Genomic DNA, 21,122 nt, shown 5'->3' on the forward strand with positions numbered 1-21,122 from the left:
ACAATGTTTTACATGTTACCAATTTTATTTTGTGTACTGTATTTCATGGGTTATTTCATGGTTATTGTGTTAGGAAAAGTGCATATTATCAGAAGCAATGTTTTGTTATAAAGAGTTGTAGGCAGAAAAGTGTATTTTCATTAACCTCTAGGGAAAGTTTACAATTTTTGTTGGTCATGGGAACCTAAGCTACCATTTCCCATAGGTTCAAGGTATCAATCAATCTTCACACTTTTGGCTTCCATGCAGTTTTCTGGGAACATTGTCCCCATAAATGTTGAGGATTGACTGTATATGAGAATGGTGCCTGGGGAAAGAGAAAAGAAAGTTATAAATATAGGAGATATTGAAGATTGAACAATACTCATCACAAACTCCTTATCCATCAGAGTTGACATTTTCAAACTGGGGATATTGGGAGGTTGACGGTTTCATTGATGGTGAAAAAAATAGAAAAAAAGGCAGGTCTCAAGAAACTCACATTCTCATGAGGGAGAGAGAAAAATGGTATATTAGATGAAGTATTATTTTTCTGAAATTACTATTTATTACCCACTTTCTGACCTAGGAAAATCGAACTATATCATCAGGTTTTGACAAGCCCCAATGTGAAAAATTCTTTGTAGAAGGTGTTGGAGGAGAAGCAATGACATGGTTTTCCTCAATACCAAGAAAGTCTTGATGTGGATCGAGCATGATAGAGATTTATTTAGTCTATTTGATGATCAAAGTTCTTTAAACAAAGGCTGACCCCATGACTTAGCTAAACTATATATCCCTCTCTATTACCTTGCAGAATGCTAAGTATAAATTAGTCACTTAAAACAAATTGTTTAATTGGAATAAATTTATTGAAATATTGCCTACAATTTGACCTCCGTTGATACCAGTGAAAAAAAAATGAGGATGAAGAAACAGAGGGAAAAAACACAAAGCATATGTGTGTTCTGATTCATTTTTTTTTTTGCAAAATACGAATGACCAGAAGTCTAGAGAGATATCTATATATAGAGATAGATACGCATACACATATATGTATAGACATATATATATACACATAAACATACACACATAAAAGATGTACACACATATACATATATATATGCATACATATATTTAAATTTGATATGTGTGTATTCCCTGATAATTTATAGTTATAGCTAACAATGATGTATCACATCAGCTGACAGGGAAACCCAGGAAGATCATTTGTATAGTTGAAATTTGAAATGAAAGCATGTCCCCCAGGAACATCCTATGAAAGCCATCAGTTCTTTGGGAGTTACTGACACAAAGGCACAAAACAAACTTTAGAATACTAGCAGTAATGGGGCTCAGTGGAGCTTAAATTGGGAATACTCTCTTGTGGCAACGAAGAAGAGAGAGACAGAGACAGAGACAGACAGAGAGAGAGAGAGAAATAGAATGAGAGGGAGTGTGTGTTTCTGTGTGTGTGTGTGTGTGTGTGTGTGTGTGTGTGTGAGAGAGAGAGAGAGTGCATGCACGTGTAAGTGTTTTATTGATCAAAACAAGTCAAGACTAGACAATTGAATTATGAGGTCTGCATGAAAGAAAAAGTTTATCTCAGGATGTAATGATCAGAATGAAATGTAGAAAATCTTTACCAAGTTAATGAATGTCCTCTCTGAGACACTGGAGTTTCCACTAAATAACTACTGAACCAAGGTCAATTCTAAGAAATATGTTATAGGCCAATTTTGAAGCAAAATAAGGAAAGTGCAGCCACTTGACACAAAAGATGGCTGCCCTGGATCCATTGAAATTGGTCTTTGGTGCACTGGTTCAGAAAAAGTCGTTGCTCTCAAATCACTCACATTTCATTGATCCTGATGCTACATTCTTGAACAACCAAAAATCTTATCCTGCAGTGTAATGGTTGTGTGCCTTGTGAATATGTGATGAAAGGAACTGGATTTAGAGATTAGATGTCTACTAAAAATATAATTCTCTGATTAGGTCAAAACTGGAGGGAAAATGATCAACTCAGATGTCTTTATTTTTGGTCTGATTAATGTCACTGTTTCGATTTGGTAAAAGAGAAAAGTGGAGAAGTTTTATTTTTTTTTCTGTCAAGAAAGTATTAAATGAGCTAAAGCAATTAATTTAACTTTTCACTCCCTAAATATTCTTCCTTTAAAAAGATTAAATATTTAGTAAAATAAGAATTAAAAATAATGGATTTCTCTGGTATTTTCATTTTTAAAGTCCCATGAATCAAATGTCAAATTGATTTTAATGCTAGATTAAATTTTGCACGAATTGGTAGTATCAAGTTATCCATATGTTATGCAATCATATTCATTTATATTAATTGGGCCCTAGAACCTTTTTCTGACAAAGTAGATTGGATTTGACTTGGGGTACTCTCTCACTAAAGGTCTAGTTGAATCATTTTTTTTTCCTATGCTAGGTTGCCACTAGAAACAGAAAATATTTGCTGTGTCTTATTTGTAGGTTTTTTTCTTCCCTGCAGGCTAGCAAGGACATAAAATAAAAGACAAGTTTTAATTCACCTGACAAAGAAATGCAGAAGCTAAGAGTCAGAAACAACAGTATCAACCAAACTGTCTTCTTTCTGAAAAAGAAATCACCTCTCCCCTTTGGTCAGTTCTGCTTTCCATCTGAACTTATATGGTCTATATGGTTGGCGTTATGAATTTTAAAATATGCACGAGTTGTTCCTTGGTGTATATTTCCCTGCTATGCTGATCAATTTTATTGTTTGGGCTTCCATATTATGTAATTTACAGGGCTACCCCAACAATGACTGTGGCTAGTTTCATAAGTTCTTTTTACTGTTAGGTCATGTTATCTAGGTTTTCTTCATCCCTCTCTTGTCTCTGTCTGATGCTAGAGTCTTAGGACACAATTCCTTATAGATGTTACATGAGTGTTTAAGCCTTTCCCCAGATCCACATGCATCCTGGTGTTATCTGTTTCTATGTCTCTTTTTGCAACTCTCAGTCTCCTTCTATGTGTATGTTTATGTATTCTTCTGTGTCTGCCTTTGCGGGCTCCTTTTAAAGGCTAAGCCCAATGGCCCAGTGTGTGCACTTTATCATGAATGAATAAAAGAGCAATGGATTAAATGGCTTGCTACATGCCAAGTACTGTACTAAGTTCTAAGGACACAAATATTAAACAAAGAGTTCTGATTTCAAATGGGGAGGTAGGCGTGAGGACAACAAACAGAGAAATGTTAGCCAGGGAAGGTTGTTTATTTAGTCTAGGAAGTCACTGGGTACGTAAGTAAAACAACAGAGAAGTACATTGACATGGTCTTTCCAAGGACAAAGGAAATGTTAATTTGAGATGAAAATGTATGTGTATAGAAGGGGATAGGGAGTGGACACATATGTTGGCAGGTCAGAAAATAGTCAAGATTAGGATTCATGGTTTTGGGAGTTCAGACCTGAGTGGTCTAATGGTACAGCTCCTTTTGGATTTCAACACAGTTGTCTTCACTGCTGCAGTCTAAGCAAAGCCACATCTGGGCCCTGAGGATCCAGGACAAGAATTGTGACAATGCTCAGGAAACAGTAGGGTAGAAAATCAGGTAAAGACTTACTTACCTTCCCTATTTTCCCGTCTGGACATACCTGGTATATTTTTCCCCCCACTGCCAAAAATTGCTACATTTTGTGAACAGGCCAGTTTGTGCTATAAGATAGAAATGAAAATAACTAAAATGTTTTTAGGACGTAATAAGTAATCAAATTAGATCTAACATATATAAGAAATGATTATTATTATTAAATATACTATAACTTTGTCTTATAGTTTACTTTTTCTATTATCATATTTAATTTCAAGAGAATCTGTCCAGATGCTTGTGTACTCAAGAAATCAACAAACATTTATTGATTGTTTACTAAACACTTAATCCTATATATATATATATATAGACAGCTGAGTTCAGAAGAAATGAATATTTCAATTACTGATGTCCAGCTGGTTGCAGATAGTCACAAACTAGGAGGAGCCACTGGAGGAAGACAGATGATTAGAGAAGATTATATCAATGGACAGAGTGTAGCATGTATTCAGGAAGGACTAGTACCTCTGGCGTGAACACTGATTTTCACCTTTGGTGTCCACCTGATCCACCTAACGTTCACCTCTGGCTCCAAACTGCTGGAGCATGTGCAGGGGCCACACCTCATTAAGCCATTTCAGCAGATGTGCTAACCCAGGTTGAGGGTAACTGGGGGGTCTCAAAACCATCTCTGAGTTTTGGGGGGATGGCTACCTCAAGCTTGTGAAGACTTCTCCCGGTAGAATATGTGGGTGAGAAAAATTTGTTTCAATGACCATGAAGGCAGCTGAAGCAGGTGCCGTGGAGCACCTTAGAGATTGGTTAGACACTGAAGATGCCAAGGTCATCCACTGCATCCTAAGCCATCGTCAGTCATTTTGACTCAGTCCTGCCGCTGGACTGTTAGAACTCTGAAGGAGAGAATGAGTCCAATGAATTCATGTAACTCTGCCTCACTTAAATCCAATTTATGCACAAACCTAAAAAAAATACATCAATGGACACTAAGAGGAGAAATAGACACAAGGCTAGGTGACTATAATGTAAGAAATTAGAATATGGAGAAAGGTGACAAACAAGAACATCGATGTGAGCTAGTAACAGCAAGCCTGTAGTTCAAGTTGAAATCATACATTTGTATGGCTGAAAAAAGTGGCCCAGTTCTGTACCGAGAGTGAAGGGTCATAGAGACGGGGTTCAAAGATGCCATTGATACCCCATGAATAGAAAAAAAATCCTAGACAAAAGATTCGAAGTCATTAATTATATCCTCTATTGAGTATCCATGGATGAATATGTAAAATAATTACACAAGTTGAAAATATGTTCATAGGCTGGAAACTGTTCCAATGAAGAGGTTAATCGCATGGGTGGGATTGCAGACTCACTGAAGTACTGAAATATACAGTGCTTTAAAATTAACAAAACGTTTTCACATTCATTTGAGTGAATAAGCTAAACAAAAGTTTACTGAGCATATACTATCAGTTTAGAAATATGTCAAGTATTCCGGAAGCTAAGAAAAAAGTACATAGGGCACATTCCCTGCCTTCAAGAAACTTAAAAATTGTTGAGGAGGGAGAAAAAAAGCCTTTCACATGGGAAACAATTAGAAAACCACACATAACAGTAGAGGATAAAAAAGTCAGTTTAATATAGTCAATTGCCTTCTCCAAAGCCTTTTAAACTTTTGGGGTCTTTATCCATTATCTTCTTTTAACAATTTTCTGAGGATAAAAGAATGAATGAATAAATGAAAAATCATTTATCAAATGCATACTATGTATCAGGCACTATATTAAAACTGAAGATAAAAAATAATAGTAAGCAAAATTACCACAAAAGCAAAGGTACTTTGAAACCAACAAAATCGATGTCGTTTGGCAAAAGAAAAAAAAAGTTTTGTGTCTATGAATTGGACTGCTAAGAGGTAGCAAGATTATTGAAAAACTATTACATATTCAGTGGATTATATTTTCCTCTAAGCTAGCCTCCTAAAGGGAAAGATGTCAGTCTTACTATTTATAGCTGTATTGTAATACAAGTTAGCAATTGAGAAATCAAAATCTAAACATTCTTAAGTACTACAGAAAACAGACCTCTGAAATTCTTTAATCTTCAAGAAGTAGAAAAAAGCCTGGCATGTGGTTAGCATTATATAAATGAACTCATTACTTCTTTGATTGACTTAAATTACTCCATAAAGAATAGCTCTACACTGGGGTTTAGATGTCACTGAATATGTGTAGTAAACTACCAAAAGACATAGGATGAATTTTTGTAAGATAATTTAAAAATGCATTCCATTGAATCATTGTCATGTGATTAATAATAAATTTCGTGTTTTACATATATGATATTCGGTATGTAAAACTTTAGCCTTTATTATGAAAGCTGAGAAAAGTTCGTTAGGGCAAGTTATTTTCCCTTTTGATCTGAATGCTATTAGATTATAAATGTTTCTTTTAAATGATTATTATATGTTTGAAAACTTCTAGTTGCTAAAAAGGGTATATATTTTTTAAACTAGAAAATAATAATAATGAGGTCCTGGGATAAAAGAATAGCAAAATGAGACGTCCTTGTTTGTGAGGTTCGTTGGGACTTCAGGCTCCATCATGAGAACTCACCAACTTTTCTGCCAGCCTTTTGTGAAACTAGTGCTGCGGTTCGAGGAACTAGGACCTGTCCCAGACAAAGTGGAAAACTTTACAAGTTAACTTAAAATAAAGGGTGAGTTTTATTTAAGATCATTTGGAAATTCATGAAATTATATCTGTTAGTAATTATTATGCATTGAAGCTATATTTTGGACCAACTATTCACTGTCTTGTGAAGTGATGCTTACTATATTTAAAGACAAGTCCAGAATGTAATTATTCTTACATGAAAAATCAACAGAATGTCCTGATACTTATTAAGACATGCAAAAATAACAATAACCTAGCCCTAATGTATAATTACTTAAATTTTACTGTTTGTGGAAAAGTTTCTTGGGACTTTAAGACACTGTTATTCTAAGTTTTGGTTTCAGGTATAAGTATCTGACCTCTCATAAGGCCACTAGTCCACCATTCAAGGGAAATACCATGAGCTCCTGCAGTCTGAGGACTGCTTTGGTTGGATGTTTGTCTCTAGGAAAATTGAGAGAATGACCTTGTGAAGGAGAGGTAGGATTCTATTGACTTAGTTTCCTCATCTCAGTTAACAAGACTTCTCTCCACCTAGGTAAAGGAGCCTGGCTGTGATATCCTGCAGCTCATGATGAACCTTTCTGTATGACTGGCTGTTGACTATGACTCATACCTACCAGAAATCAAACATAACTAAGGAATGCTGTTGATACTGCCATGCTCCTTACTTTTCCCTCACATGGAAGATTCCATTGGTAAAGGCAAATGTATAACGATGCCTCATTTTTTTTGTTGTATTAAACATAGGAGATAAACCCTATTACTGACTTGATATTGAATAATATATGCTAGTATAATGAGGAATCATTCTAAATTGTCATTTCAATTATAAATAATGGAGATCATGAGGACTTAACAAACAACTTAGTTTGTAGGATATCTATACTATAATATCCTTTTGTTATGTTAACATGAAAATACTATCCTCCTGAAGGGGAATGGATATAAAGATACAGTAAAGATTAATGTAACTTTTTGTTTGAAATTAAAGCAAGATATGTATATGGATGCCATTGGCTCTTTAATACAAATTACCTTCATGGAATATAGAGTGCCCTGTTGGCATATTTTCTGGGTTTAAAAGGCTTATTTTGTTTTTCCTTTCATGAGTTTTAATTCTGAAATAAAGACTGAAATATATGAAGGACACATTTTACAAGTCAGGCCCTCATACATTTCTTTTAGGATTAATAAATATAAAAAATAGTCAGAGATATATATATAGGACTTAAATTCTCTGCAATTTCAGGTGTGGATTCCTAATTTGATGTTCTGTAGTTCACCACACCAAGAAGTTATTAAATTGTATTAAGATCTTTTTTGTAAATATTTACAGCACAAACACCAAGGTAAGTGACCTTCTATAAGCCTTCTATAAAGACCTACCTTCAGAGCTGCCATAAACTGTGACCTACTCCAGAATGAGACCATTTGGAGTTGTTTCCAGAGATCACATGAACACCTGAGACATCAGAAACTCAACTGGAGATTAAATGGACATTGGGAGTGGGCTGTTAGGGTACAAAGACACTCAATCATTGCCCAGGGTGTCCCTAAAGTCTGGACACATAGGAAAAATTTTCAACAACACTTTATTTATTTAATTGGAAAATTAACAGACCTTAGCCCCCTTGACTTCCTTTTCCGGGGTATGCTAAAGGAGAAGGTGTACTCAATGAAAATCACAGATGCAACACACTTGATTGAACTCATAAAGAGTGAATGTACTAAAATTGACCACAATGTGGTGTTATTGCATCTAGTTCATGTGAATCTTGCAAAGCTGATCAACCTTTGCATCATGGATAATGGAAATCATATTGAAGATGTTATTTGTTAATATTCCAATTAAATGAAATGTTGTTGAAAATTTCATTCATTTCATTTCTTGAAAATATGCATTTTTGCCTACGGATTACAGACTTTACAAACACCCAGTATTACCTGGAATATATGTAAATTCCACCTCCTTCGTGTACTATTTTCTCTGAAAGGCTATTTTACCAAAGGAGCCTGCCCCCAGAGGGTTTTATCAATGCACCAACCATAGGTAGCAAGGCTTTAGTCTGTAGCACCAAATCACTCTCAAGTATGGGAATCTACTCCCATCTGTTCAGTTATCACAAAGCATGAGAGAATTTTGACCTTTTTTTTTCAAGGGGGGAAGGCAGGGCAATTGGGGTTAAGTGACTTGCCCAAGGTCTCACAACTAATAAATGTGTCAAGTGTCTGAGGCCGGATTTGAACTCAGGTGCTGCTGACTCCAGGGCTGGTGCTCTGCTGACTGCACCACCTAGCTGCCCCGAGAATTTTGGCCTTTTTCTGGATCATTTGTAACAATGAACTAGCACAAGTAATAATCAAACCTCTCTTGCCTGGCCTTGTATAAAATGTTAAACCTTATAGATATTGCTTCCCATAGCCTGATTACTAGTTTAATTCCAATGAATGCTGATCATGCCTAATTATATTGACTTGGACTATGGAAGGTGATTCAGTGGAGACATGGCTCCATAAAATCAGAGAGGAGAATGTGAAATTCAAAATTGAAACCCCACTTTATTCTGTATTATTTATTAATTGTTGTTTGAGAATTTTATCTAATCACTAGATTGGTACTTAGGAATTAGCTTGATTTAAAAGGACAGTTTGACTTAACATTAGAGTCTATAAAATAGTTTGACTTCTTTCTAAGAGTTTTACTTCCCCATTTGTCTGGACTCAATCCATCTTACCCCAGAAAAGAGGAAAGAGGATGAGTAGACTTAGTCATAAGATATTTTGCCTGTTCATACATAAACCTCATATCCTATCACTCTGGTATGGGGGTCTCAGACAAGGGCCTTTTCAGACTTCCCAGAGGATGTTGACCAATTCTGTGTTTTCCTCTTACCATGGACTTTGGAACTCCCACTTTTTGCAAGTCAGCATGATTATGTCAAATCTAAGCTCACTTTTACTTCTGACGTAGAACAGTCATAGTCTTAGTTTGATTTGCCTCGCTAGACCTTATGTAACCAATTCTATAAAAAGCACCTCTGTCAGGTATATCCCTGGCCACTGAGGGGCTTTGGGATCTCACTTCTTGGCAACTGTTAGCCTTACTAATAAATGATCACACTTGGTATTTTGTGCCTCAGTTTTTCTCCATCACAGATTTGTATTGTGGCAATCTTTCTCAGACTTAGTTTCCTCATTTGTAAAATAGAGATAGCACCTCTCTCACAGCTTTGCTCTGAGTGTGAAATAACACATGTAAAGTACTTTGCAAAAGATACATATGTGTATATATGTATATATGTACATATATGTATAATTATTATCCTGCTTTCTTGTCTGTGTTTAAACTTTATGTTCCTTGAAAGAAACATATATGTTGAATTCCTGGTATAATAAATAATAATAATAACTATAATGATAATGCTATTACTACTAATAATAATTAACTAATACTTATATAGTACTTCCTATGTGCCAGGCTCTGGAATAAGTACTTTACAATTATTTTCTCATTTGATCCTCACAACTTTGAGAGTTATGTGCTATTATTATCCTCATTTTACAGTTAAGGAAACTGAGGCAAACAATGACTTGCTGTAACAATAATGCTGCTAGCAGCTGCTGTGGTAGTGTAAGACAAACAACAAGACCAGCAACACCAGCACACAGGAGGATGGCTAGCACAGGTTTTGTTTTTTTGGTTTTTTTTATCTGCTTTACTAAGGAAAGAGAACTGTTTCAGGGGTCAACAATCTTTCTTTAATTAAATATGCATATATCATCCATTTAGTTCAGGGGGAAAAGTCAGCACCCTGAGCTTCAGCAAATACAAACAGAAATTACAAACAGAAAAACTAACACAAATCAACAGACAGGCTTCTAACTGTCTGACTATAGCAATATATAGTTACCAGGGAGAAGAGCACCAACATCTGGGTTTTCAAAGCTGGGGGGCTCCTTGACAGCTACCCAGAGTCTCATCTGGCCAAATCACAGGAACAGTCTTCCAATGAATGAGCCCCCAAAGTAAAACCTCTCCTCCCACAGTTCTGAGAGTTCTAGCTTAATGGCAACCCTCAGAGTATATATACACTTTTTCAGGGCTGAGGGCTTAACACCTCTTGAGGAGTTCATAACTCTGTTACTGTAGTGGTAATCAGGGTGGTACTTATTGATGTTCTTCTCTTAAGTGCCTTTAATGATTCTGGCCTTTGTTTGAGTGGGGCAGGTAAAATGGGACCTTTTTGTCTTGGACTTTCTCAGCACTAAGACAATGTAATGGTAATCAGGGCAGGACTTCTTGTTGTCTTCTCCTTTGGAATGCTGAGATAGTTAAGTATTTTTGATGAGTCTTGCCTTTCAAATGTAATGGCCAGCAAAATGGGATTTTTCACTGTTCTTTGTTTGAATGCTTCTCAGCACTGAGGTAGTCAAATGTCCCAGGGCCCTAAGACCCTTATATAAGATCCAAAGTTGGTGTTTGACTTTTGCAGCTCACTCATGGAAGGAGTGTGGAGATTCTGGGCAAGCCATCGTAATTGCCCCCCAGCTTTGTTAACCCAGACCCATTGGTTCTTCTCTGGTAGCTATGTATTGTGATTTGATCAGACAAAGTTTGTCTGTTGATGTTTGCAATTTCTGTTTTTATTTGCGCTGAAGTTCAGGGGGCTGGTATTTTCCCCTGAATTAAGTGAATGATATGTGTATTATATGTGTGTGTGTGTGTGTGTGTGTGTGTGTGTGTGTGTGTGTGTGTGTGTATGTATTAAACTGAGATTGTTAACCTCCTTAAAGTTGCTTTCCTTAGAAAAGCAGATCAAAGAACCTGTGCTGTTCTTATTGGGCTGCTCTTTGTACTTGTGGTGGCTATGGTTCTGTGGAGTCCCAGAGGCCTGAGGGAAAACAGGTTGGTGGCAGTGATGGCAGCAGTTTCCCAGGAGCTCTGGGAGACAATATCTCCTTCCTTCTTCCTAATAAATGGGACATATCCGACCACTATCTCAGTACCCCCAAACTCCATACTTTCCTTTTAATCTGCAGGTCCTGCCAACTATGCCATTTTATAGCAACAATTGGGCCAGCAGCAACTGTTGGGTACAAGACCCAACAAGACCAGCAACAAGAGCTGCCAGCACAGGTTCTTTGATCTGCTTTACAAAGGAAAGTAACTGTAAGGGATTAACAATCTCATTTTAATCACACATACATATATTATTCACTTAGTTCAGGGGAAAAAGCCAGTACCTAGAACTTCAGAACAAATACAAACAAATTACAAACAAAGACAATATAAACAGACCAAATCACAATTCAGCTACCAGAGAAGAACCAATGGGTCTGGGTTAGCAAAGCCGGGGCAATTACAGTAGTTTGCCCAGAGTCCCAACACTCCTTCCATGAGTAAGCCCCAAAGGAAAAATGCCAACCTCTGAGTTTATATACCTTGTTGAGGGTCAAAGGGCATCACAATATGCAACTCAAACCCACGTGACCTAAAAGCTTCTGGTGTCACAAACATGTGACTCAAACTCGTGTAAACTAGGCTTTCCTTTGAGGCAAGCAGGTCATTAAAGACTCCTGATTTAATCAAAGAAACAAAGGCCGGACTCATCAAGGGCACTTGATTAAATAAGTGCTCCAAAAGAGAAAGCAGTAAAAAAGGTCCCACCTTAATTACTGATACAGTGACCTGATTAGCAAAAGTGTGTGGGCCTTCCTACAAACAAAGGCAAGGCTCAATAAAAAGGCAATTGGTTGCCTTAGTTCTAAGAAGCACTCCAATAGAAAAAACAGTGAAAAATCCCACTTTGCTTGCCATTACACTTGCCAGGGTCACAAGCTAGTGAGTGTCTGAAACAGGATTTGAACTCAGGTCTTCCTGACTCCAGACCTGACACTCTACCAAATGAATCACTTAGTTGTCCTCCTTAAAGCTGCACTCAAAAATGCTAAATGATTGCATAAGTGCTTTGGTTGATAAGGAGGGGAAGAAAGCCTTACTCTAGACTTCTCTTTGGATCTCTTTCTCCAGTCGGTCTTCCAATCCATCCTTCGTATTCTCCCTTCACACGTTTTACTAAAATGTATCCTTCAAGGTCTGGCTGAAATTGTCCCTTCCCTTATGTGGCTTCTGTTTCCCTGTAGAAGAATTTTTTTTTAAATTTCTGAACTGTCCTAGTACTTTGTACCCCCCTTATATAATCATTACAATCTACCTGGTATTATAGCAATCTTATTTGGTGGATTTATTTATTCATCTAAATGCACAAAAAATTTTCCATTTTTTGTACACATGTGTAACTGATATGAGTTAGAGGCCGCATGCAATAGTGGATAAAGACCTCTTCTGAGAGCAAGAAAGACCTGGGCTTGACTCATACGCTCGAGAAAAATCCTGAAAAGTCTATGTTGGAAAAAATCCCAAGAAAGTAATTATAGTTTGGCTTGAGGAAAGAATTTATGTTTCTCAGCCATTAAAAATGTAGATATTTAAAATTTTATTAGTGCCTGAAATCACTAGCAATTTATTTATCATTCTTTGTATCCCTAGAACTTAGCACAATGTATGGCACTTAGTTAGTACTTAGTAAATGTTTGTTGATTGACTTGACAGACTACACAGAAGCTTTTTGACAGATTTAAAAGTTTGTTTCCATGCTTAACATGTTGGTTGAATGAAACTATTTGTTCTTCTGCAATAAACAAAGGATTTAAAAATATTAATGAACTAGAAAACAAATTTCATAATAATAACTTATTTAATAAGACTTTTTCTGCTTTATAGAGATAAGCCATTTTAGCCTCACCACAACTTTTTGAGGCAGGTTTAGAATAGTTATGTGATTAGCCAATATGTACCCTGCAAGTCAGAGCCAGGGGTGATAGTTTTTCTGACTGTAAATCCAGTAGATTATCTGATTCTACTTGCTATTTCTCTAAACCCAGGATACAGGGAAAATAACCTGGGAGACAATCCACTGGTGTTCCACTAAGTAAAAACTTTGTGACTTAGATATCTAGTGATACTGACATTGTCTAAGATGAGTGATCAGAAGCATTGCATTCATTTAATTTAAAAAAAAAATCATATGCAATAAACTGTCTTGGAGCAACTTCCTGTGACCTTAGAAGGTTCAGAGTGGCATAAGGATAAAATGATTTACTAGAGATTTTCCATGAATATAAATTTTTAGCTCAGAAAATGAGGAATTGCTTTTTCAGCGTGTGCAAAAATGAAAAAAAGAACCCTAGCCTTCTATTCATTCCAATATAGTAATAATTCTCGTAAAATACTATTTGCATTTATATATCAGTTTTCAATAAAGAACTTTGAAATGCTTTGCTAACAAGTATTATTTTCAAAATACTGAGCTGCAGAGAAGTTAAATGAGTTCCTCAAGGTCACAGAATGAGTTAGTATGTTGGTAAGAACTGAGTGCCAAGCCCCTGACTCCTGAACTTTACTCAAAGCCCCAGAGCAGGGTTAGACAGGCTACAACCCCTTCCAGATCTGAAGTTCTATGAATCTTTAACCTATGGCTCTGTCTCAATTATTACTTCCCAATGGCCCAGGCACTAAGCCAACTTCACACTGTTTCTATTCTCCCGCGGGAGGGAGCTATGCCAGCAGGCACAAACTGACTGTTCCCTGCCTGTTCCTTCAGTTCCCTGTCCTTTACACCTATAGCTATAACTGTCTTTTTTTTAAACACGATTTAAAAAAAATAGCTTCTGGGTGAATGTTATACTTTATATAATTATGCAAATAAAGTATATAACATATGCAACAAAGTGTTTTCTGCATATGATTGGTCTGTGATGGCCATAATGTCATTCCATTGACATTTTTGCTATTTAGTTTGATCCGACATGAAGTTCAAATTTCCAGTCCAAGCCCTTTCTGGGCCCAAAAATTTGTTGACATTACCTTAGGGAAATATATTTCATTTCAAAATTGAGGTGACCATACATAAATTTACATTACTAGAGTGCCTAATGAGAAAATAATTCCTTCAATGATTGCCTTGAGTTATAGATACAAATGTATTTCCATTTTTAAGTTAATTGTTTTAGATACATTTTCCAGGATTTTAGCTCTGGAATTATAATTGACCACTGAAGACATGTAGCCCAACTTCCTCATTTTTCGTAAGTGGAAATTTTGAGCCAGGAAGACCATGCACTTACCTTGCCCAAGGTCACAGAGAGAGTAAGCATAAAGAAATTAGGTCTTGAACCCAGGTCATTTGACCCTAAAGAAATGTCCTTTTCTCTGTAACAGGTTGTAGGTGGTTAGCTTCTAACTAACTGCACACCTTGGATAAGAAGGGATATTTCCCCCAAATCAAGTTTGTTGAGATTTTCTGGTTTAGTGACTGGCTTTAATATGGATTACCAGGATGCAAAAGGATTTAAATTTCTGTCATCTCTAGCCTTAGTGGGGAGTTGATCCTCTCAACTGACTGTTTTTAACCTTCAGTCTGTTTTTCCAAAGGTGTTTAACTACAATAGGGTGGAGTAGTAATTAGCTGGTGAAGTGCCTTACCTATGGGGCACATTTACCAATAACAAAGACTCTGAAGAGGAAAAAAAAGTGGCACTTAGGAGTGCTATCACAATGCATAATTCAATTCAAAATCCCTTTTAGGGGCATTTGTTGTCTTTAGCAACTCAAAGAGCAATGGTTACTTTTAGCATCATTTTTTTTTCCTGACTTTGGAGGTTGGGGAAAGGATGAATTTTTACTGACTCATATCATTGGTGTTTTCCCTGCATTCTCAAATAGCTCTTTAATGAAACTCGTGCTTTCCCCACCAGGCAAGAAATCATGCCCTCAGTGACCAAGGGGGTAGATCAGGATCATGCTGTTGTGTATTTTTGTCTAATATACTGTATGCAGTTCTCTTTTGAGATTCTAATTTTCCCCCTTATTGTAGAAGCCTACATTCACAGATTTCTTTCTCCATTGACTTTGGCATTTTTTTCACTACTTGCTTTTATCTCTTCAAAAATCATGATTTCATTCTTGATTTAGCTGGAATATAGCTTTTGGTAGCTGGGCAAAGTCATAATTTGCATCCTAAAAGATGTTTTCTGCTAGAGGTTACTAATTTTAAAATAATTAAATCATAGAAATAATTTATGGTTTCAACTGGGAGAGAGTTTGCAGAATACTAATGCAAAGAATGGCAGGATTTACTACAAATACAAATCCTCTATTCAAACCAGGAACCCATCACCTCAAATTCATAAATATAGCATAATTTTCAAAGCATTTTGATATAAAATAATTTGATCCTTATAACAACTGTGTGAGTTAGGTAAGGGAATTATTATTATCCTTTTCTCAATTCTCATCCTTTTATTTCTTAACAGCAGTTGATACTTTTGATCACAATCTTCCTCTTGACTCTTTAACCCATTTTTTTGGTTCTCTACCAATCCATCTGACCCCTTCTTCTCAGCTTCCTTTGATGGATCTTCATCCAGGTCACCCTTGCTACACATGGATGTCCTGGGACTCTGTCCTAGACTTACTTCTCTTCTCCTTCCATGCTCTTGTAGATTCAATTAGGATGTCTATGCTGATGAGTTTCACATCTACTTATCTGGCCCTAATCTTTCTACTGGCACATTTCCAAGTTCCTGTTGTTTATATCTGGAAATGGATATCAGATAGTATCTTAAACTCAACAGACCCAAAAGTTAACTCATTTTCTTTCCCTCCCCAGAAACCTCTTCCTAACTGCCCTATGGTAATACAGAATAGGAAGTCATCCAGGCTCACAACCTAGTTGTCATCCTGGATTATTCTTTTTTACTCTCCATATACAATCTATTGCCAATCGAAGGGATGTTGTAACATCTCTTTCAGAGGCTCCCTTCTTTCCTTTGAGACTGCAACTATTTTGGTACAGTCTCTTACCACCTTATGTTTAGATTATTTCAAAAGGCTATTGATTGGTCTCTCTGTCACAAGTCTCTTCCCAGTGATCCTCCTAAACCACAGATATGCTCATAGGACCCTTTACTCAATAAAATCCAGTAGCTCCTTATTTTCTCCAGGTTCAAATATAATACATATTTTGGGGTTCAAAGTCTTTCATATTCTGTCACTTTCTTGGTCTTCTTATGCCTTATGCCCTCTACACATCCTGAAGTCTAGTGACATTGCTGATTCTCCCAAGAGACACTCCATCTCTAGACTCTGGGCATCTTGCTGGGGGTTCCTCTGCTGGAAATGTCTCTCTTCATCTTTGCCTCCTAGCCTCTCTCATTTCCTTCAAGTCCTCACTAAAATTCCTTCTACTGAAGCCTTTTCCTATCCCCCTTAATTCAAGTGCATTCTTTATGTTGATTAGTTTCAATTTACCCTCAATATAGCCCATTTGTTCATAGTTATTTGGACGTTGTTTTCCCCATTAGGTTAAGCTTCTTGAGAGTAGTTACTCTCTTTTATCTTTCTTTATATACTAAGGGCTTGGCACAGTGGCTGGCACAGAGTATATACTTAAAAATTGTTTATTTACTGATTAATTGATTGATTATTCTCATTTTATCAGTGAGAGAACTAATGACTTAGAAAAGTTACATGACTAAGGTCCAAGGACACACTAGTAGTTTTTTTTTTTTTCTCTTAGAAAACTCTCTTCTGCAAAGGGGAATGCATTGAGATAAGACTAGCCACCAAGACTTCTGACTGCCAGTATACTCGTCTCATTTAGTCAATTATACCATGATGAATAAATTTTCTAATCATGTACTCAGATAGAATATACCATGATAAAGATACACACACAATTTATGAGATACAATCAGTATTTTCCTATTTTTTTCTGTTTTGAAAGAACATCCAATTGAATTATAAATCAATATAATAATGTATGAGAAATGAAAAGTAAGAGGAAATCAAGGCTAATAAGTAGTGGATCCATTTCTAAGGTAAAGTTGAAAGAGTGTGCATATTGTTTTAATTAGAAAATGACATCCATCTCCATTTTAAGATTTCAGGTCCCAAATGACATAGTAATTGCTTGTCATTAGTAATAAATTGTTTATAATTTCAAATATTGATAGATGGCTAGGTATTCACATTTGCTTTCTTCAAACCCAACTGCAATCATTTTCATGAGAACTTCGCCATGATTGACAGGACCCTTAAGCGGGTTTTATGTACTTTTTTGCATAAGACTTAAATTTTGATGCATTTTTAAAGTTTAAAAAAGTATTTTGAAATTAATTCAATATAGTTGAAGTTTAATGGCATAATTACTTTCTTATTCTTAGTATTACTCTGCAGATATACACAAAATATATTATTAAGGTTTGTTATGGGCATTTTAGAAAGAGTCAATATAATTTAATTTATGAAAAGAGATAGAACTTAAATAGTACATTTTATTTTTTAATTATAAATAGATTCATTATAATTGCTTTTACATAGGGCTTTATCAGACAAACATTAAAATAGTTGCATTAAATGTGCTTCACATGAGTGTTTTAATTACAATGCAGACAAATCTATTTCAATATTTGTCTCCTAAAGAACATGGAAAAGTATTTGTGTTTGCTTCAATAGGCTTCCCTTCTTCAATTTCCCACCTAAGTTGAAAGTACCTTTCATCCTTTATCCCCCAAAAATGAAATCTCAAAGTCAGTCCTGATAGATGTCTTACTCTCTTTCATTTCTTACATGCAGTCTGAGGCCTGTTAGTAGGCTGCATTGCATTTCACTATGGACATAATTGTCATAAGTGAATAAAATCTCTTTACTGTCTAATTATTTGGGTAAGAAGATACCTAGTATTGTGATTTCGATGTACTCTTTTCCAACGCCAGCCCAAATAATAGATTGGAAAAATAAGAAGGGTTGTGCCTTATGCCAAAGTTTTATGATTATCACAAGTCAACACCACCATTTCTATATTCTTCTACTAGTGTAAGATGCCTAAAGTTTCTATGTGTCCATCTTCCTCCCTTACCTCCTTTTTTCTGTCTCTGTTTCTTTGTCTCCTCTCCCATTCTCTAACAAGATAGGATAGATATAGCTAAACAACGATTTATGTTAAGAAAAAATGCTAACTTCTAGGACTTCAGCAATATTGTTAGTTGTCATATCCAATCTCAGCTCTTCTTCATCACCTCAAAGCTGAAAAACAAAACAAAACAAAAAAGAGTGGGGGAAAGAATGTAATTAAGTAATTTTTACAATAAAAAAACTTCCAAATAAACTGCTACCAGCAGAAAAGAAGAAATGAGGAAATAAAATAGATACCCCAATGTAATGAATACATACTGTGAGATAAAAGAAAATTGAAGAGAAAAACTTCTAGAGAAATGAACAATACAAAACAGCAAAAACTCAAGACCTAGAAATTAGAATGATGCAATCACCTTCAAAGTGATGGAGAATTAAAAAAAAAATAATTAAAGAAGGTATAGGGAAGGAAACTTTAGCTTTTAAAGCAAAATTTAAGGAGGCAAATAAGAACATAACAAATTTGAAAAGACTGTGGAATGTCTAAACAAAATAGCGAAGACTGTAATAAAGAGAAAAGGAAAACAATAGCAAAAATTCAAGACAGGTAGATCAAAAGAATATTTGAAGTTTCTACAAATCAAAGTAATTGATATATTTCATTAGATAAAATAATTATTGTCTACCTCCCTCCCCCAAAAATTGTTGAAATAAAGGTGAAAGCCATATTCCAAAATAGTTTTCAAGAAAATTGCCTGTGTTAGAAATAAAGAGCAAAAGAAAGACATGGAAAACAAAATTGTCAGAAGCTGTGATACCCAGTTATATGCCAACAAAACTGAAAAATTTAAATGAAATTGATGAGTAAATCAGAATCAAAAATTAGAAGTATAAAATATAAAAATTTAAATATAAAGTTCAGAAAAAATGAGTAAACCATAAATGAAATTCAAATGAGGGGAAAATAATTCCTCATCCAGATGGATTTACATGTGAATCATATCAAATATTTAAGGAATGAATAATCTTTTGCTTCATAGTCTATGTCACTTTTCTGCTCAAAACTTTTCAGTCCTCAATCAGTCAAGAAGATTTTATTACGTACTTGTTACGCATCAGGCAACGTTGGGTAAAAATAAAAAAAAAAGCCCTGCCTTCAAGGAATTCACATTAGGGAGACAAGAAGAAAAAATTTATATTAAAGATATAAATAGTATAAATTGGAGGAACTCACAGAAGGAAGGTGGTAGGAATAGGGGAAATCAGATAAGGCCACTAACAAAGTGGATATTTGACCTTGATCTTGAAAGAGGTCAAGGAAGCCAGAAGACAGAGCTGAGGAAAGAAAGTCTTCTGAGCATAGGAGACAGCCAGTGAGAAGACAAAGTTAAGTACAAGGAAATCATTGGATTGTAGGGGATGAAGATAGAAGTAAAGTTTAGAAGCCTGGAAATGTAAGGGGCCAAGTGAAAGGCTTTTAATGTAGAAAAGGGCATTTTATATTTGATTTTGAGAGTAATGGCTCAACTCAAATGCTATCTCCAAAGAAGCCCTTCCATAATAGCTTAGTTATGAATACCTTAACTTTCTAAATAACTTAGTGTTCTCTTTATCCTCAAATAATCTTGTAGAGACAGGTAGGCATCCCCCAAAGTACCAGGCTATGCAAACCTAGTGCAATAAAAATCCCAGAGCTTGTGGGGAAAACAATGTTGGGGGAACAATACTCAGAAACATTAACAACAACATATATGTGTGCATACATACACATGAATGTATAATGTATATGTATACGTGTATACACATATAAACATTAATATATGTTTATATGTCTACATATGTGTAAAATAGAAATTAGATAAAAATGGTAGCACAGTTTTATGCATGTTAAATAGGCAAGAAATATGGGTAGTTGCTGGGGCACAGGCCTTGTTGAAAAGGAATGTCAATGGTGAGGACAGATTCATCACTGTTCATAGCTCCTACTGCCCCAGAAGGTATACAATAAATATGACACTTTACCTTGACAAAGACCTGACATTTGCTTGGAAGGCTTGCAGCTTTTGAGCTACTGTGAAATGATTTAGTTGTCTGCATTTGCACTGTTTCTCATGGAAGAAATCATGCATAATGCAAACCTGAAATTCAAGTTATGCTCAAAATGTTCCCTAATGTATTAATCACTTTTTTCAAAACATACGTTATAGCAGAACTGGCTCTTCTGTTCTTTGTGTGATTGTTATATCTCCCAATAAAATATGAATTCCTTGAGGTCAGGGCCTATTAAAAAAAGCAACAACTTTTTTTTCACTCTGTACCCATAACATCCATCACAGTGTTTTGTGTATTTATCCAGTGGCCACTCAGACTGTAGGGCCTCACTTCCCACTTAGGGCATGTGGACATTTACTAACTCTCTGAGTTGGCTTGCCCAGTCAAATCTGCTTTTACACAAATATGGTTTCCCAGAGTAGGATAACCACCCTAAGTTTCCACTTAAAGTGCTTCACGTCCTAAGGAATAACTCAGTTAAAAGGGATATATACTTACTACATTAGTTCTTGAATCTCTACCGTTGTGCCTTTGTTTATACGAAATCATCCAATCACAATAATGTTACTTTTAGCTCTTAAATAATCATTTACCTAACAACAAGAAAAGAAAATAGAAATAAAAATATCACAGATATTCATATATGAAAGCAAATTCACCTAAAACAAATATACCACGATCTACACATAGAGCAGGGCCACACTCTTTCAGCATTTTGCTCAGTAGCTTTTGGTAAGAATTGTAATACACTTATAGAAACCTTTCAAAGTGGCATGTAAGTAAGGAAAATAAATATCTTGGGGTAATTCACAAAGTTGGAATTGTAAATATTTGTGTCATTACT

Source organism: Trichosurus vulpecula, chromosome 4 (genome assembly GCF_011100635.1).
Source record: "Trichosurus vulpecula isolate mTriVul1 chromosome 4, mTriVul1.pri, whole genome shotgun sequence".
Classification (NCBI taxonomy): Eukaryota; Metazoa; Chordata; class Mammalia; order Diprotodontia; family Phalangeridae; genus Trichosurus; species Trichosurus vulpecula.